This window comes from Amblyomma maculatum, chromosome 3 (genome assembly GCF_055883805.1).
Source record: "Amblyomma maculatum isolate TAMU_Amacu chromosome 3, ASM5588380v1, whole genome shotgun sequence".
NCBI lineage: Eukaryota > Metazoa > Arthropoda > Arachnida > Ixodida > Ixodidae > Amblyomma > Amblyomma maculatum.
In genome coordinates, this window is record NC_139346.1 from 29,852,708 (window position 1) to 29,868,877 (window position 16,170).

The following is a 16,170-nucleotide window of genomic DNA, read 5'->3' on the forward strand; positions in this document are numbered from 1 at the left end:
TGATAAAGCTTTGTAAAGCTGCAAAAAAAGTGCACAATGTCCTCCTGGTATTTGCATGCTTTCAGCTCTCTGCCGTCGCAGCTACAACTTGCGCGACAGTCTGCTCCTCCGTATCGCTAAATTGCGGCTGCCGGCAGTCTAATTACCCGGCTTCTGCTAGCGAAATACCTCTAAAGAATGCTCACTCTAGTATATTTTAGAGATATATATAGTGACTACATGATAACATCAACGAAAAACGAACGTTTGCCAAATGAATGATGCATGCTAAACTTCAGCACGAACAGACGACACACATTGTAATGGTTGCACTTGCAATGATTTTTCACCAGTTTTCTTCAAATACGAAACGTTAAATAGGGTTATCACATGTGTGCAGATCATTATGACCTTTTCTGCGACTTCATTCGCGCTTATAGAACACGTGAAAAGTCAAATTTAAGCTTGTTGATGCAGAGTTTCAAGCACAGTGCAGCATACGCGCGTCTCGCCGATCGACCCGGAAGTCAGAATTACCCAGCGTGCTTTGCGGCTCTTTCAGTTTGGACACCAAAAAAAAACTGGGTAATTCCGACTTCCGGGTATTTCTGCATTTCTGTGTATTGCAGCTGCCTGCAAGAACGGCCGGTACAACACGTTATATAGTTGCTCAGCTAAAATTGTGACGTGCGAATCTAACAGTGTGTTGTGCTATTCCTTCAGAAGATCTAGATTTAATTACCAGTGCTTTGAAACCTTAGAAGTGTGCACAATCTTCGCTATTTTAAGCTACATATGCTCTTGACAGCTCAACTGATTTTGTTTACACATGTGCCATTTTTTTTTGTGTGTGCGTTTTTGTTTTTTTTCTGGAAACTGTAGGAGGTAGAATGCCAAAGAACTATATCACGGCTAATATCATACTGTCAATCAATGAAAACATTAGGAGGATCATGAAATAAAGAAAATCTCTCTCACGCATTTGATTTTTATTGATTTGTACTACGAAAATGCAACTGCATGATATGAGATACATTTTTACTACTGCTGTATTCATTCTGCATGCATAATACCCCAACGTGTATGTAGCCAAGACTACATGGCCAAGAACTTTTACTAATGCTTGCTGATGGCCTGGGTCGGTTAGTAACATAGCTATATTCCAGCAGTCAGAGAGACATATCCACTTGCCGAGGCTGCACTGCATGCATTATTTCTTCCAATCAAAGATGGGAAGAGCCTGTAACTATTTTGCCGTTGTGTACTTTGTGCTTGGGGTCTGGTCGGACAGAAAAACCAGATTTTGGATACTTTCAATGTTTCCAGTAGGCACATATAGGCTGATAATGCATGCATACTGAAATGTGGGAATGTATAACTTCTGCACTATATGCAATGTGTTCAAGGTAAAGGAGCCAAGCACGAAAAGCCAGGCATAAAGCAAACTTGTCTTGTGGTTCTTCACAATGAAAGCATCAGTTAAAAGCAAGGTATCAGCACTTAGCACAGCTTTGTTATGGGCACCAAGAGAAACAGTCAGGCACAAGAAAATAGCGAAAGGTAAAAGGCAAGGTTTCCGATTGAGAAAGGAGTGAGGCAAGGCTGCATACTGTCGCCCTGCCTATTTAACCTATATGCGGAGTGCATCATGAGGAAGGCCGGTCTGGACGAGTCTTCAGCTGCAGTGAAGGTTGCTGGAAAACATAACAACCTTAGATATGCGGATGATACCACTTTAATGGCAGAAAGTGAAATGAAACTCGAGACTTCTGATGTGCGTACAAGAAGAGAGAGAGAAGTTTGGGCTTAAACTGAACATTAAAAAAGACAAAGATCATGGTGTCTTGCCCTATCAAGTCCTGGAGCATCAATGGACAAGAAGTGGAAGCTCTGACAGATTTTCTCTTCTTGGGCTCCAAGATTACCTTGGAAGGAGACTGCAGTCATGAAATTAGGAGAAGCCTGCTTCTGGGAAAGAGAGCAATGGTTAGCCTTGACCGCCTAGTAAAGAGCAGATACATTAGTCTGCCAACAAAGATCCGTATAACTCGTGCTACGGTCTTTCCAGTTGTGATGTATGGATGCGAGAGTTGGACTTTGAAAAAGGCTGACCGCCGAAGAATTGACGTGCTTGAATTGTGGTGCTGGCGAAGACTCTTGAGAGTTCCTTGGACTGCCAGAAGATCAAATCTGTCGATATTGTCGACCATAAACCCTGACTGCTCATTGGAGGGTCAAATTCTAAAGTTAAAGCTCAGCTACTTTGGTCATCTGATGGGAAGAGAGGAGTCGCTGGAGAAAGATTTGATGTTGGGAAAGGTTGAGGGTCGCCGAAGAAGGGGCAGGCAGCGAACGCGATGGTTAGATGGCATCCTCGAGGCACTGCAGATGAAGTTATGTGATGTTAGGAAGATAGTGAGAGACCGGAAAGCGTGGCGTGACATGGTCCATAGGGTCACGAAGAGTCGGACACGACTGAACGACTGAACTGAACTGAACTGAAAAGGCAAAACCTTGCCTGCTACGGAATTGAAAGACCAAGTATGCACCTGAATCAGCACCACTGCGAGCAGAAGGTGAGTGGGTTACCCCCACCAATTTTGGTTCTCCTAGCTGCAGTCAGAATACTAAGGATCACCCGAAAATGATCAAGAGGCACTGCCGCCGCGCTAAGTCTAGCGCTCGGCATAGCAACCGTATCGCCATGCGCAATGCAGGTGCAGGTTGAGGGTGAGACCCTTAAAAGCACGAGACTTCAATCCTTGAGAATGGACTAATGTGCTCAATACCTACCGGACAAAGGAAACATCAGGAAGCCAAGCGTACAACGCAGTACCCGCATCGCAGTCGGCGTCCGCCTGGAGACCGACGTACAAGCCTAACGGAATGCAGCTGCGCGCCACAAGATATGTTAAACGCCGCAACAGACAAACAGCACCACTTCCTCATGAAGCATATAAGGTGATTTTTTGCTCACAAGGAGGGCTGTATTTCCCGCAAGTGCAGCCACACCAACTGATCCGAAGCATTTGCGCAGCAGCCAACACACCACTGGGAGATCACGTCCAGCTATGCATCCATCCAAGCAATAACACCTGCATGATGGCAACAACAAGCAAAGAGACGGAACTCGAACTGGCCCAGGTGAAGAGCATCACGCTCGCTAGCAAGGAATACACAGTCACCGCATACATAGCGCCAGCATCAGACGCTATTCGAGGCGTCATTACGAACACCTTTTGGAATGAAACAGACCAAGAAATTGTTCAGGACCTTCAAAGACGAAATCCAGACGCGGACATTGTGGCTGCTCGCTGTATGGGACGCACTAAATCTATCCTAGTGATTTTCGCACAAGGCCCAGTTCCCCGCAAACTAATTTACTGCGGAGGTGTACACCTGTGTACCGCATTCCATTCAAGACCAGAGGGCTGCACCAACTGCCGCCAACCGGGTCATTGTTACAATGTTTGCCCGCATCCGAAACAATCGAAATGCCCAAGGTGTGGCGTCGACCATGGAGCGGACCACGAGGGACTGTGTATACCCCAGTGTACAATGTGCGGTGGTGAACACTTAACTGGAACAGGGCAAGGAGGCGAAACAAGGAGTGACATGACCCCAACACAGAGATTCCGATGGACAGCCTCGCCGCAGCGGAAGCGCCTTGATAGAACCCTCTTCACGACAGACGCGTAAAGACAACGTGATTGACGACAAGCGCACAGGACTCACGTGGGCAGAGAGGGCCGCCCGCACTCCAGACCGTCAGGCAGAGGAGATGGCCCGGCTCAGGGAGGAGGTAAGACGCCTACAGCAACACCTCTCCCAATCATCCTCGACCTTATCTCCATCATTTCAACCAGATACCAATTCAAATGCTCCTTTTCCCACCATCCCTCCAACCACCCAAACTCCATCCCCTCCTCCTACCCCGCCGGCAAAAAAAGAAACGCATAGAGTCAAACAGCGACACCGACCCCCTAGCTGAATTGGAAGCCCGAATAGAGGCGAAATTTCAGGCAAAATTTGAACTCTTCTAGCAAAGAATGGAAGAACAATTCCAAACCCTAACGGCCCAGCTAGAGGCGCAGCTAAGCACATTCTGTGACCATCTATCTAATAAAGTATAAATGATGGTAGAGGCGGCAATTACACGTATAATGCACGTGGTTGACGCCAAATTGGCTACACTCCCCCCCCCCCCCCCCCCCCCAACCATCCCCCACTTCTCTCTTCCCAAGCCATCCCCCTATCCAACCACCAATACCCCCCTCCGTAGCACCCCAAGTGCAGCATGATGGCAGCTCATCCTCCCATTCATAACAGCAACAATCCACTAATAATCTGGCACTGGAACTGTCGGAGCATTAAGCGAAAGCGGGATCCTCTGGTACAACTCATAACTAGCAATTCATCACCCCCAGACCTTATACTACTACAAGGAACTCGTACAGCCCTCAACATACCAGGATATACAGCATACCATGCACCGAGCGTGGGACAAGCCCGTGGTTACAACCTACATCAGGCGCACACTCCGACACACAATACACGACTACACACACAATGTAGCACACGTTACCGTAGAAATCATACCGAATGATGTTACTAAAGAGTCATTAATAGTCTCTAATATATACAATCCCCCTAGTAGTCCCGCATCCCATTGCGCGAATCTAATTAGGACAATAGCACAGGAGGCCAAGAAAACACCTTTATTAATAGTGGGAGACCTAAACTGCGCACACGCTGATTGGGGATACAGCCGTACAAACAGCAGAGGAAAGGTTCTGTCCAATCAGATACAGCAATCCCAGCTATCCATATATAATGATTTCGGCATGCCCACCAGACAGGGCACGGTTGGAATGATGGATACTAGACCGGATCTCACACTCGGCAGAAACATCCCGCACCTGAGATGGGAACGAACCGGACACACATTAGGCAGCGATCATTTTATCATCGCCGTAACCTTTGAGGGACCACACTGCACGCCAAAGTCATATAAGCATCATTTGGTCAACTGGGAAAAATTCCGATGTCAAAACACCCCTGCTGAAGACCACATAGAATTAGGGCTATGGGTGAGAAAAACTTCAGGACCAGGAGAATAATACGTGGATCTTTGATACAAACGAAAAGGTGCCAATGTTAGGTGCCAGAACTGGCCCATTTACTTGAAGCCCACCGCAGTTTAACTAACCGATATGCCACACAGAAACACAACTGCAAGCTTAAGCAGAAGATTAGTGATCTGGCCACCCAAATTGAAGACCATGGTGCGCAACTGTTCCAGCAGAATTGGACACAAATATGTGAAGGGCTAAAAGGAAATCTTACCCCAAAGCGTGCATGGCACCTACTTCAGCACCTTCTGGACCCAACCCAGAGCAAGACATACACATGAAACATAATAGCAAGGCTAACCCATCAACACAAACATGACACAGATGCCCTTCTAGCTACTCTGAAGCACATGCACACCACTTTGGGAAACCCTCAATCCCTTCCCCCCTATGCAGGAGAGCCAAATGATGAATTAGATGCTGCAAGAACGACATCAGAAATATGGGCAGCACTTTGCAAGCTCAAGAACACAATGCCAGGCGAAGACCAGGTTTCAAATGCGGCGCTAAGAAATCTAGATGATAAATCATTGGAGCAACTAACGGACCTCTATAACAATCACTGGGAAGAAGGGACACTCCCAGCAGAATGAACACATAGGAAAGTAATTCTAATACCAAAACCCAACAAGCCAATTTTCCCGGCAAATATGCGCCCAATATCGCTCACCTCCAATTTAGGAAAACTCTTTGAACAGGTTATACAAGCTCAGCTAACTGCGTACATGGATGACACAGACCAATACCCGCACTTCACGGTCGGTTTCAGGCCCCGTTTATCTACGCAGGACGCTATGCTGCAGCTAACAACAGCGGTGCTTGACCCACATATACCAACGCATACTAAGGCGATCATAGCTATAGATCTCAGAAAGGCTTTCGATAATGTACAACACACAGCAATTCTACAGGCACTCACGAACATTCAAAGCGGCCCTAGGGTCTACAACTACATAACAGCCTTCCTCCAGCATAGGACAGCCACGCTTCACATCGACAATCTCCACACCTCACCGTACACACTTGCCAATATGGGCACTCCACAAGGCTCCGTTATTTCCCCCTTTCTGTTCAACATCACCCTTATCCCGGGAGATTTTTGCCCGTTTGCTTGGACTGTGAGGACGTGCCTCACATGGGCTCCTGCGACGAGAACTTTTCTGTTCGCGAGTTTGGTTCTACAAGACTCAAGAACGCTGGTAGTGACCACGTAGAGTGACTGTCAGTTGACAAGTACCGCCCTGTGGCCCATTTTCGGGCATTTTTGTGATCATCGGCTACGCGGGCGAGCTAGGCCACCGCGTTCCGACTGAGTTTCACATCAAGTTCCACCGCGATCCGACACCATGGTGTACACGGTGGAGGGGGACGAGATCACCGAGGAGGAATATAACAATCCTGCATTGTGGACATTGGCCGTCAAAGCCCACGACAGGGCCCATCCGAAGCCTGGCAACACACCGCCGATTCCGGTCACGGACGCCAATGCAGCTCCTAAGCTCCCGGCCAAGAGGCAGCTACCGAGAAGGAAGCCGCTACCTAGACTATCGATAGAACACTATAAAGTGGTATTTAGGCCTCAAGGTGGTTTTAACCTCCGTGCAACCACTGCAGAGACGCTCCTGCGCGCCGTGTGTAAAGCAGCCGAGCAAAACTTCGAGGAAGCCCAGTACCTCGATCAGGTGAGGATCAATCCCCCCAATAACTCCTTCACCGTAAGCTCGCCTTGCACTAAAAGGACCGAAGCGTACGTAGCCCTGCAATACGTGCAAATCGAAGACCAGACGCTACGCGTTAATGCGTACATCGCGGCACCAGACAACTCCATTAAAGGCGTCCTACGTGGAGCGCTCGATGGACAGACGCACCAGCAGATTGTTGAGAACATCCAGAAATTGAACCCCCAATACGAGATCGCCGACGCCAGACGTATAGGAAAGTCAAGGTCTGTCGTGGTGACCTTCACAGGCATCACGCAGGTACCCACAGGAATGCGGTTCGCTTCGGGACTTTACCGGTGCGAACCATTTAGGAACAAGGTGGAAACGTGCTTCAATTGCTGGAAGCCTGGACACCGTGCAGACGTCTGCATAAAGGAGAGGGAAAGCCTCTGCAGGAGGTGCGGAATGCAGTATCCAACGAAAGAGCAACCTGACTGCACGCCAAGGTGCATCGTATGCAGAGGCCAACACCTCACGGGCTCTAGGAAGTGTGAACTCTGCTTCGAGCGACAGCCGAGCAGTGGCATGACTGTGAAACCTGGACACCAAACCTTGAAACCAGACACCACGATCTCGGCCGGACCGACCAGCCTAAAGCTCGCAGCGTGGACAAAGGAAGGAATGGACCAAGCATTCCCCCCGCTTCTAAGCCAAGGCACGTACGCACAGGTGAGCAGTGCAGTCATTATGGTGCCTACCACTCCTCTAGAAAAGCAGCTCTCAGCAGAAAACAAACTTCTAAGAGAGCAGTTGGCTTACATGGTGAAAAGAATAGAAACCCTCGAAAGAATCACGAAAGCGTCAGTTCCTACATCAAAACAAACGGCAAGTCCTAAACCTCCCCTACCTAGTGACGTTCTTAGCACGTGTGTCGTAAATGCGACTGTGCCACAAGATATGGAGGTTGAATCATCCAATAGCTTAAAACGTCGGTACCCTCAGACAGTGAGCTGGAAGTCATACCTAAAAAAACCTGCAGAAATCTGGGAACCCCTTTAGAACCAACCAGGGACGAGGACATCAGGAAACTTGAAGCCAAAATTAATGCCAACACAACTGACCATCACGCCAGACTCAATGCCTTAAACAAAAGTTTCACTGATAGGGATGCAATTAGCAACGCCCGTATGGACACACAGGATAAAATTTTAGGCGACCTACAAACTAGAGTGGCAGCCATGGAAACCAAAGTAGCAGCCATAGAAACAGCAATTGCCAGTCAATCCGCCAGACTAGATATAATTATCGACAGGTTGTCGGAAACTCCGACAACCTTGCCAAATCTTCAGCACAAAGATGGCCCCTCGCCAAGAAATTGAGGTATGGCAGTGGAACTGCAGGACGTTCCGCGGCAAGCGGGGCAACCTGCTGCTCCACATTCAAAGCTCAGCTCGCAAACCAAATGTAATAGCGCTCCAAGAAAATAGGGGACCAATCAATTTACCAGGCTACAAAGCTTTTGTACAAACAGGCGTGTCGAACAAGTGGGACCAGCTCACCGCGACTTTCATTCAGCGAAACATCACCGCCATACAGCACACATTCGATGACACCGACGTCAATTACACTTTGATAGAAATTGTCCCTAGGAAAAAAGGAGATACAACGCTCTTCATCCTAAACTTGTACAGCTCACCCAAAGACGCGGGCTCAGGAATACCGCGTCTACTAGAGAAGGTACTAAAGCTCGCAGCCAGGGCGCAGTTACTGGTGGTAGGCGATTTTAACGCACGTCACACGGCATGGGGTTACAATAAAACCCCGCCCAAAGGCATCAGAATCTGGGAAGAAGCCCAAGATTTTGGTTTCTCCATTCTTAACGATCCACAGGAAGTCACTAGAATAGGCAACAGCGTAAGTGCAGACACCTCTCCTGATCTAACACTAAGCAAAAACATTCAGGACGCTCGCTGGAACAACACGCAACACTCGCTAGGCAGTGACCACTACATTATCTCCGTCAAGTTCAACACAACGCCACATAAACGCCTAACCGCAAAAGCCACAATTACGGACTGGGACAAATTTAGAAAACTGAGGGAACAAACCGCCCCCTCCAACATAACCGACCTTAAAGACTGGACCAGCGCACTTATTAATGACGTTCACAGCACCACAGCCGAAATACAATCCGCAGGTCAGGATAACCCAACCACGGACGCACGGCTACTGCACATGTGGGAGGCTCACGCTAGTTTACTTTGCCGTTGGAAAAAGCAGCGTTTCAACAGAACGCTGCGACGGCGCATTGCACAACTAGAGAGGCAGATCGAGGCACATGCCAGCGACCTGGAGAAACAACAGTGGGGGCAAATCTGCGATGGAATGAACGGACAGCTCGGCAGTAAGAAAACCTGGCTCTTGCTCCGACACTTGCTCGACCCAACGCAAACAAAATCTGCTGCGCGGGATCACCTCACACAAATTATACAAAAGTATGAAGGTACGGACGCGGAGCTACTAAATGCACTATGTCAAATGTACCTGAACACGACACCTAGCACTAGCCCACTCCCTATGTATGGAGGACTCCCCAATGAACAGTTGGACGAGGACTTTACGGAAGCGGAGATGTTGTACGCGATAGGACAACTCAGGACGACCTCGGCGGCGGGACCAGACGGCGTCTCAAACAAAATCCTCAGGAACATAGATATCGGCTCAGTTTCGGCCTTAACTGACCTCATGAACACCTACTGGAGGAAAGGAGAGGTACCGCAAGGATGGAAACATGCCAAAGTGACATTCATACCGAAAACAGGGAAGAAGCTTAACATAGAAAACCTAAGACCCATTTCGTTAACGTCGTGCCTTGGCAAATTAATGGAACACATTGTTCTCAACAGGCTGCAGGGTTATGCAGAGGACAACGACCTCATCCCCTCAACCATGATAGGATTCAGACCCAACCTCTCCACGCAGGATGTCATGATCCAGCTGTCGAGGGATGTTATGGATCGCAGGTACTGTCATGGAACGAGGGCAATACTTGGGCTTGATCTCTGTAAAGCCTTCGATAACGTCTCGCACGAGGCGATATTAGAAGACCTCTTGCTTTTGAATCCTGAAGAGAGAGTCTTCGGGTACGTCCGGTCCTTCCTTACGAACAGGACGGCCGAGCTCACTCTCGGCGCGATCAAATCAGACCCCATATCTCTGGGCGGAAAGGGATCACCACCAGGCTCTGTGATGTCGCCGTTCCTTTTCAACATTGCACTGATAACACTGCCCCCCAGACTCGCCGCCATCGAGGGGCTACAGCATACGTTTTACGCGGACGACATTACCCGTGGGTGAACAGGGGAAGTGATGCCCAAATAGAAAGTGTGCTTCAGGAAGCAGTAGACACCATTGAGACTTACGCTCTAAGGGCGGGTCTTGAATGTTCACACTCCGAACTCCGAACTCCTTGTAGTTCGAGAAGGCCCCAATCGAAAGAACAGATCTCCGCCTCCTGCAATCAGGGTAGAGCTCAAAGGACTGCCAATCAAACAAGTAGACACCATCAGAATCTTAGGCATGTGCATTCAGAGTAACCACAGAAATTTAGGAACATTAGATAAACTGACCATAACAGTCACCCAAACCCAAACAGCCAGACTAATCAAGCGAATAGCCAACAAGAGGAGGGGCATGAAAGAACGCGACACCTGTCGACTCATTCAGGCTTTCGTCATCACCAGGCTAGTCTACACCCTGCCCTATCTGCACCTTTACCAAGACGAAAAGCAAAAGGTTGAATGTCTTATCCGGCAATCTTACAAGACAGCACTAGGACTATCGAGAAACACCTCGACCGATAGGCTCTTAGCTCTTGGAATGCACAACACACTTGATGAACTCAAGGAAGCGCATTTAATAGCGCAGTACTCCAGACTGGCGCGCACCAAAGCCGGGAGGCTTGTTTTGCTGAGGCTAGGCATCAATGCCGAACCCATGGCGGACGATCCCAGGCAAATACTCACAGCAATCAGGAAGGAGCTTGTTATCAAGCCCCTCCCTAAGAATATGCACCCCATTCACCACGAAGGCAGGTGACTAGCACGCGCACGTGCACTACACACCAAATACAAAGGAAACCATTCGGTTGCTTACGTAGATGCGGCCGAATATGAAGAGACGGACCGCGGTTTCGCGATTTGTGCGGTGACTGGGGCCTGGGAGTCCACGCCTACCAAAATCTTAGCTTCAGCTACTGTACGCACCAGAACCTCCGAGGCTGCAGAGGAAGCAGCCATCGCGCTGGCTATCGCTTCTACCGAAGTAGATGTTATAGTCAGTGATTCCAAAACAGCCGTACGGAATTTCGGGAGGGGCCATCTGTCGGCTGCCGCCAGGAGTATCCTTAAAAGCTACTGTCCAGTCCCTGGTAGGACGATAGAACTGGTATGGGTTTCGGCTCACTCGGGCAATCCCGGGAACGAGAAGGCTCACGAATATGCCCGAGGTTTCGTCGGCCGGGCAGTGAGCACCTCGTTTCACGCGGGCGCGAGGGAGGGCTTGCTCTCGTTCCATGATATAACTCGCCATTTTAGCCTGGGAAGGCGCATCTTCCCTCCACCACACAATTCATTAAGCAAGGCCCAGGAGATACTCTGGCGCCAGCTACAAATCCGCTCCTTCCCCTGCCCCAAAGTTTATTCATATATATTCAAAGAGCAGGTTGACCCTGAATGCAAAGAGTGTGGCATCGACGCTACTTTAGACCACATTACATGGGGGGTGCGCGGCCTATCCGCCACCCGCCGATTTGCTGCCAGCTCCATCTCTGGAGGAGTGGGAGGCCGTGCTGCGCTGCTCGGACCCGGCCATCCAGGCTCGGGTCACTGAGTGGGCCGAAGAGATCGCCGACAGGACGCAACTGGCGGCCATCTGGCGCGGCCAGCAATCAAACTGAACCTCTTAAAGCCGACGAAATAAATGTTTTCCCATCCATCCACCCTTATCCCCTTAACCACAGAACTACAGAAAATCCCTCCCCTCGGTCACACTCTATACGCCGATGGCATAATAAATGTTTTCCCATCCATCCACCCTTATCCCCTTAACCACAGAACTACAGAAAATCCCTCCCCTCGGTCACACTCTATACGCCGATGGCATCACACTCTGGACAACATACGGATCAGACGGTCAAATCGAAGACACGTTACAAACGGCAGCAGGTACGATAATTAAGCTGACTGCAACAATCGGACTAGAGTGCTCGCCAGAAAAATCGGAATTACTAATTATACCTCCTAAAGGACAGACCTACCAAAGCACCATAGAAATCCGAATTCAGGGAAGACAGGTACCACAGGTCCGTACCATCCGCATTCTAGGATTATACCTGCAACAGGATGGAAAAAACAGACACAATTAGGCGGCTCAAAAAAGCTATTGCAAACACCACGCAACTCATAAAAAGGGTGACAGGGCGCGCACATGGGCTCCGAGAGGCGGACACGCTGCGCGTAGTGCACGCCTATACCCTTAGCCGAATTCTTTATGCTACGTCATACCTCAAACTATCATGCATGCAATGAGGTCCAGCAAATAGACTCCTTAATTCGGCAAGCGACAAAGGCAGCACTTAAATTACCGAAAAGCGCTAGCAACGAGAGACTACTCGAACTCGGAGTCCATAACACAATACATGAGTTCGAGAGGCCCACTTACAAGCACAATACCTCAGATTGGCCGCTACAACTACCGGACGACGCATACTCTGTAAGCTAGGCATCACTATTCCCGCAAACAATGCATATTTACACCTCAATCTATGCCAAGCCATTACCACGGAACATGCACCCCCGCCATGACCAAGGTCGCAGGAAGGCGCGCGCGGCAGCGCTCCACAAATGGTACGGGAATGAGCCCGATGCAGTTTGGGTGGATGCCGCCTGCAATGAGAACGGAGCCACTGCGGTTGTACATAACCCCCACATTTCCCCCCTAACTTTCGAGCTTCCTTCAAGCACCACCCCTGAGGAAGCCGAGGATACCGCTATAGCTATTGCTCTGGCATACACAGATGCCAGTTATGTACTTAGTGATTCAAGAACTGCCATTCTAAATTATGCCAGGGACCGGGTTCATCCTCCGGCGCACCGCCTGCTGCACATGAACACCCCCCTACCTCTCCCGACGTGTTGAGCTCATCTGGGTGCCTGCGCACTCGGGAAATCCCGGCAACGAGGCCGCCGACTCCTTAGCCCGAGGGTCTAGAAACCGGGCACAGGTGGACCTCGTGGGGGATTTCTCAAAGGAGCGTATGCACTCGTTTGCTGAGTTCACTGCAAACTCTCCTGCTGAGCGCCTCATCTATCCATTACCCCACCCATCCCTCAATACCAGAGAAGAGTCAATCTGGCGTCGCCTGCAGACATGAACGCTGCCGACACCAGCTCTACTTTCCAAATTAAAACCGGTATCCCCCACATGCACTTTGTGTTCCCACCCCAAGGCCAACCTTACTCACATTTTTTTATCCTGCCCGGTGTCTCCTCCCCCCCCCCGGGCCGGTGCCTCTCCGAACCTGGGAGAACTGGGAGACCTCACTTCGGTCAGCGGACCCGGTTAGGCAGAAGATTGTCATCAGCCGGGCCGCATACGTCACAGATCAGCATTACATGAACGTTTAGATCGGGAGTGGGGTCGTGCGGAGACCCAGGAGGCCTGCGTGCCTCGAATGCTTCGCAGAATAAAGTTTTTCCTCCTCCTCCTCCTCCTGCAAAGGTAAAATTGACGTCTTTATTATACAGCCATGAAAGAGCAAAGATTCTTGGAAATGGGAAACCGTTCTCATACTGTAATTACACCTCATATTACTTTCATCAGCCGAACATTTGTAGCAATTTTTTACAGCATGTGATTAATGACCTCCAAGCATGGCTGGGAGTGAGGAATAGTAAATTGTGACAAAAATGCCTAGTACAGGCTGTAGAAATGAGCTTCAATAGACCTGTGGGTGAGTAATAGCAAGCTGTAAGAAAATGCATAGTACAGAGCACAGAAATCAATTGCCTCGACAAGATTCATACTTCTTACCCTTAGACATTAAAGCTGTTATAGCTAAGACAGCCTTTGCCTATGTTGCAGAATTCTGCACTTCTTGAAATAGCCAATGGCCACCAGCACCTTGTTTTCCAACTGAAGGCCACACAGCGAATGAAAATAACACAAACTTCATGTATGCAGCACCTTGCATTGCATCACAAGTAGCTTATGTAGATGCATTCATTTAATTTTTGAATGAACACATTTAGCATCACCTGGGACATTATAAAACTGCTTTGCTGAACAGCAAAATTTGGTTTTACGCCATGTATCTCAGCTGCCAGCTTTTCTACTTGGCATGCATATATACAATGAAAGATGAAAAACAGCTGTCCTGAAGTGAATATTTCATGACTCTGACCCAGAGTATAGAAAAATGCTGTTAATTTGTGTCCCTGCAACAGCCTTTCACTGTCTCTCTTTCTACACAAGACAATAATAAACACCACAGCCCCATGTATAGTAGGTCTGCACAAGCAGGCTTTCAAAATGCTTGTATTTCTCCGTAATTTTTGCGTGCTCACGCTGATTGCTTCGCTGGTGAAAGCATGTTTCGTTATCTAGACTTAGATCAGACCATAATTGTTTGCACAACAATGTATACACAATAATTGTATAAATCTTACAACTACTAATGGTGACGGCTTAGCCAGGCAACGAGACCATCGACAGCTGATTGGTAAGCACTGGCCGTAGTTCAAGAAACTTGGATTCAGCAGAAATGGCCGGGGAGAAAATTGCTCAGTACTTATAATATTATAGCGTGTTGCACAATTAGAGGCGCGATGTAGAATGCTTCTCCCAGCTAAACCGCGGAATTCTGGCAGTTCAAATTTTGCACAGAAATGGTATTTTATTGCTAGCATTTTTTAATACCAAATTTGTTTGGGGTACTTGCCTGGGATTGGTGCTTGGGACAGGGCTAGTTGGAGCATCTTCTCGTAAATGCTGCGCTGCTTAGTTGTATACACGGACAAAGGAACCCTCAAACAACTCAAACCTTCTGCCAGAAACGTTCGCCCCCTCTTTTCTGCTACATGAGTTGTAGCAGCATGAGGGTACGGCCGGTCTCGAGGGAGAGCGCTTCTCTTCTCTTACGGCCTCTCCAACAGTGTTGCCAAATGTCGGTGAGCAAAAGTAGCTAGATGGCAACGTGAAAGAAGCTAAAAGTAGCTAAAAAATCTAGCAAGGAACTAAAAGTAGCTAGATTTTTTCACAGGAATTTTTATTTTATATTTTGGATATATAACACATTTATTGGTATCCCTATTATTGTAAAAATTAAACACAGCTCCTGCAGGCGGCTACGCATGAGTGCTAACTAACGAGTAACGAATGATAAATGTGCCCAGGTTTCGATTCTGATAATTTAGGCAGACCTAGCTTTCACAAAGCGTTAAGGCTTGCGCGCTAAGAAAAGACGAGCTGCGAATGCATCACTCCTCTGTAAACACTCAAAGACTGGACTTTTATCTACTTTTTACGCGTACACAGAGGCCTATGAACGGAGCGTTATGAAAGGTTTAATGACTGTCCAGGCGATATCTTCAGTCCGCGACTCGGCGTAATTCGGACCGGTGGGCCTCTTGGTCTCTTTCATCCGCTCGGCGCCGACCGCGCATGATCCGCAAAGAGAGTCGAATCAGAGAGTCGATTCCAGGCGCCGTATGTTCGCCGCGCAGGGAACGTTAAGAGTTTTAATAGGAATGTGTACACACATGCGACTTCGATGCTCATCGGAGCGCTGCGCGACAGGCGACACAGTCAGAAGCTGCGCCGGCGCATCAGCCGCATCGCCTCGCCTCTTTACTTTTGAGCATTTTGTTCTTTTTCCCGCTGATGCAGACATGGAGGAAGCTCCATGGCAACACTGTGCTTCATGGAGGCAGAGGCAGCGAGTCTCAACAGTCAACACCCTCTAAGTGGCGCCTTGTATTGCATCCTCCTCTCTCTTTTCAGGTGTTTCCTTCTTTCTCTCAAGATATCTTTGTCTGGTCTGCGTCTTGTTTAAAAACTACCAGATGGCGCTGTGTGCCTGACGTCAGTTTCATCATGTCTAGCGTCTATGAGACATAGAGTTCCTTACACTAACTAGAGGGAAAGCTGAGGGCGCTACACTTCAGCCACCATGGGCGCGCTAAGAATCATGGGCCGGTGAGCTACTTGTTGCGGGACAGTCGGTTTTTCTCGGGTGCGCGGAGTGGTGTTACTGTGGTATCCCTCACGCACACTGTCACACGGAGCTGTTTTTTGCATGGTTTTTCGGGACGTGCTGCTTGATAGAAAAGAGGAGGGTG

General features: G+C 48.8%; 1 long non-coding RNA gene across 1 annotated transcript; it reads right to left on the reverse strand.

Moving 5' to 3' along the window:
• Window positions 1-1,981: 1,981 nt before the first annotated feature.
• Window positions 1,982-13,537, reverse strand: LOC146194430 (uncharacterized). Its single transcript, XR_014705879.1, has 3 exons — window positions 13,296-13,537; window positions 12,090-12,164; window positions 1,982-3,074 (listed from the first exon to the last, which is right to left on the reverse strand). It is a non-coding gene; the product is annotated as an uncharacterized LOC146194430 (long non-coding RNA).
• Window positions 13,538-16,170: the final 2,633 nt, after the last annotated feature.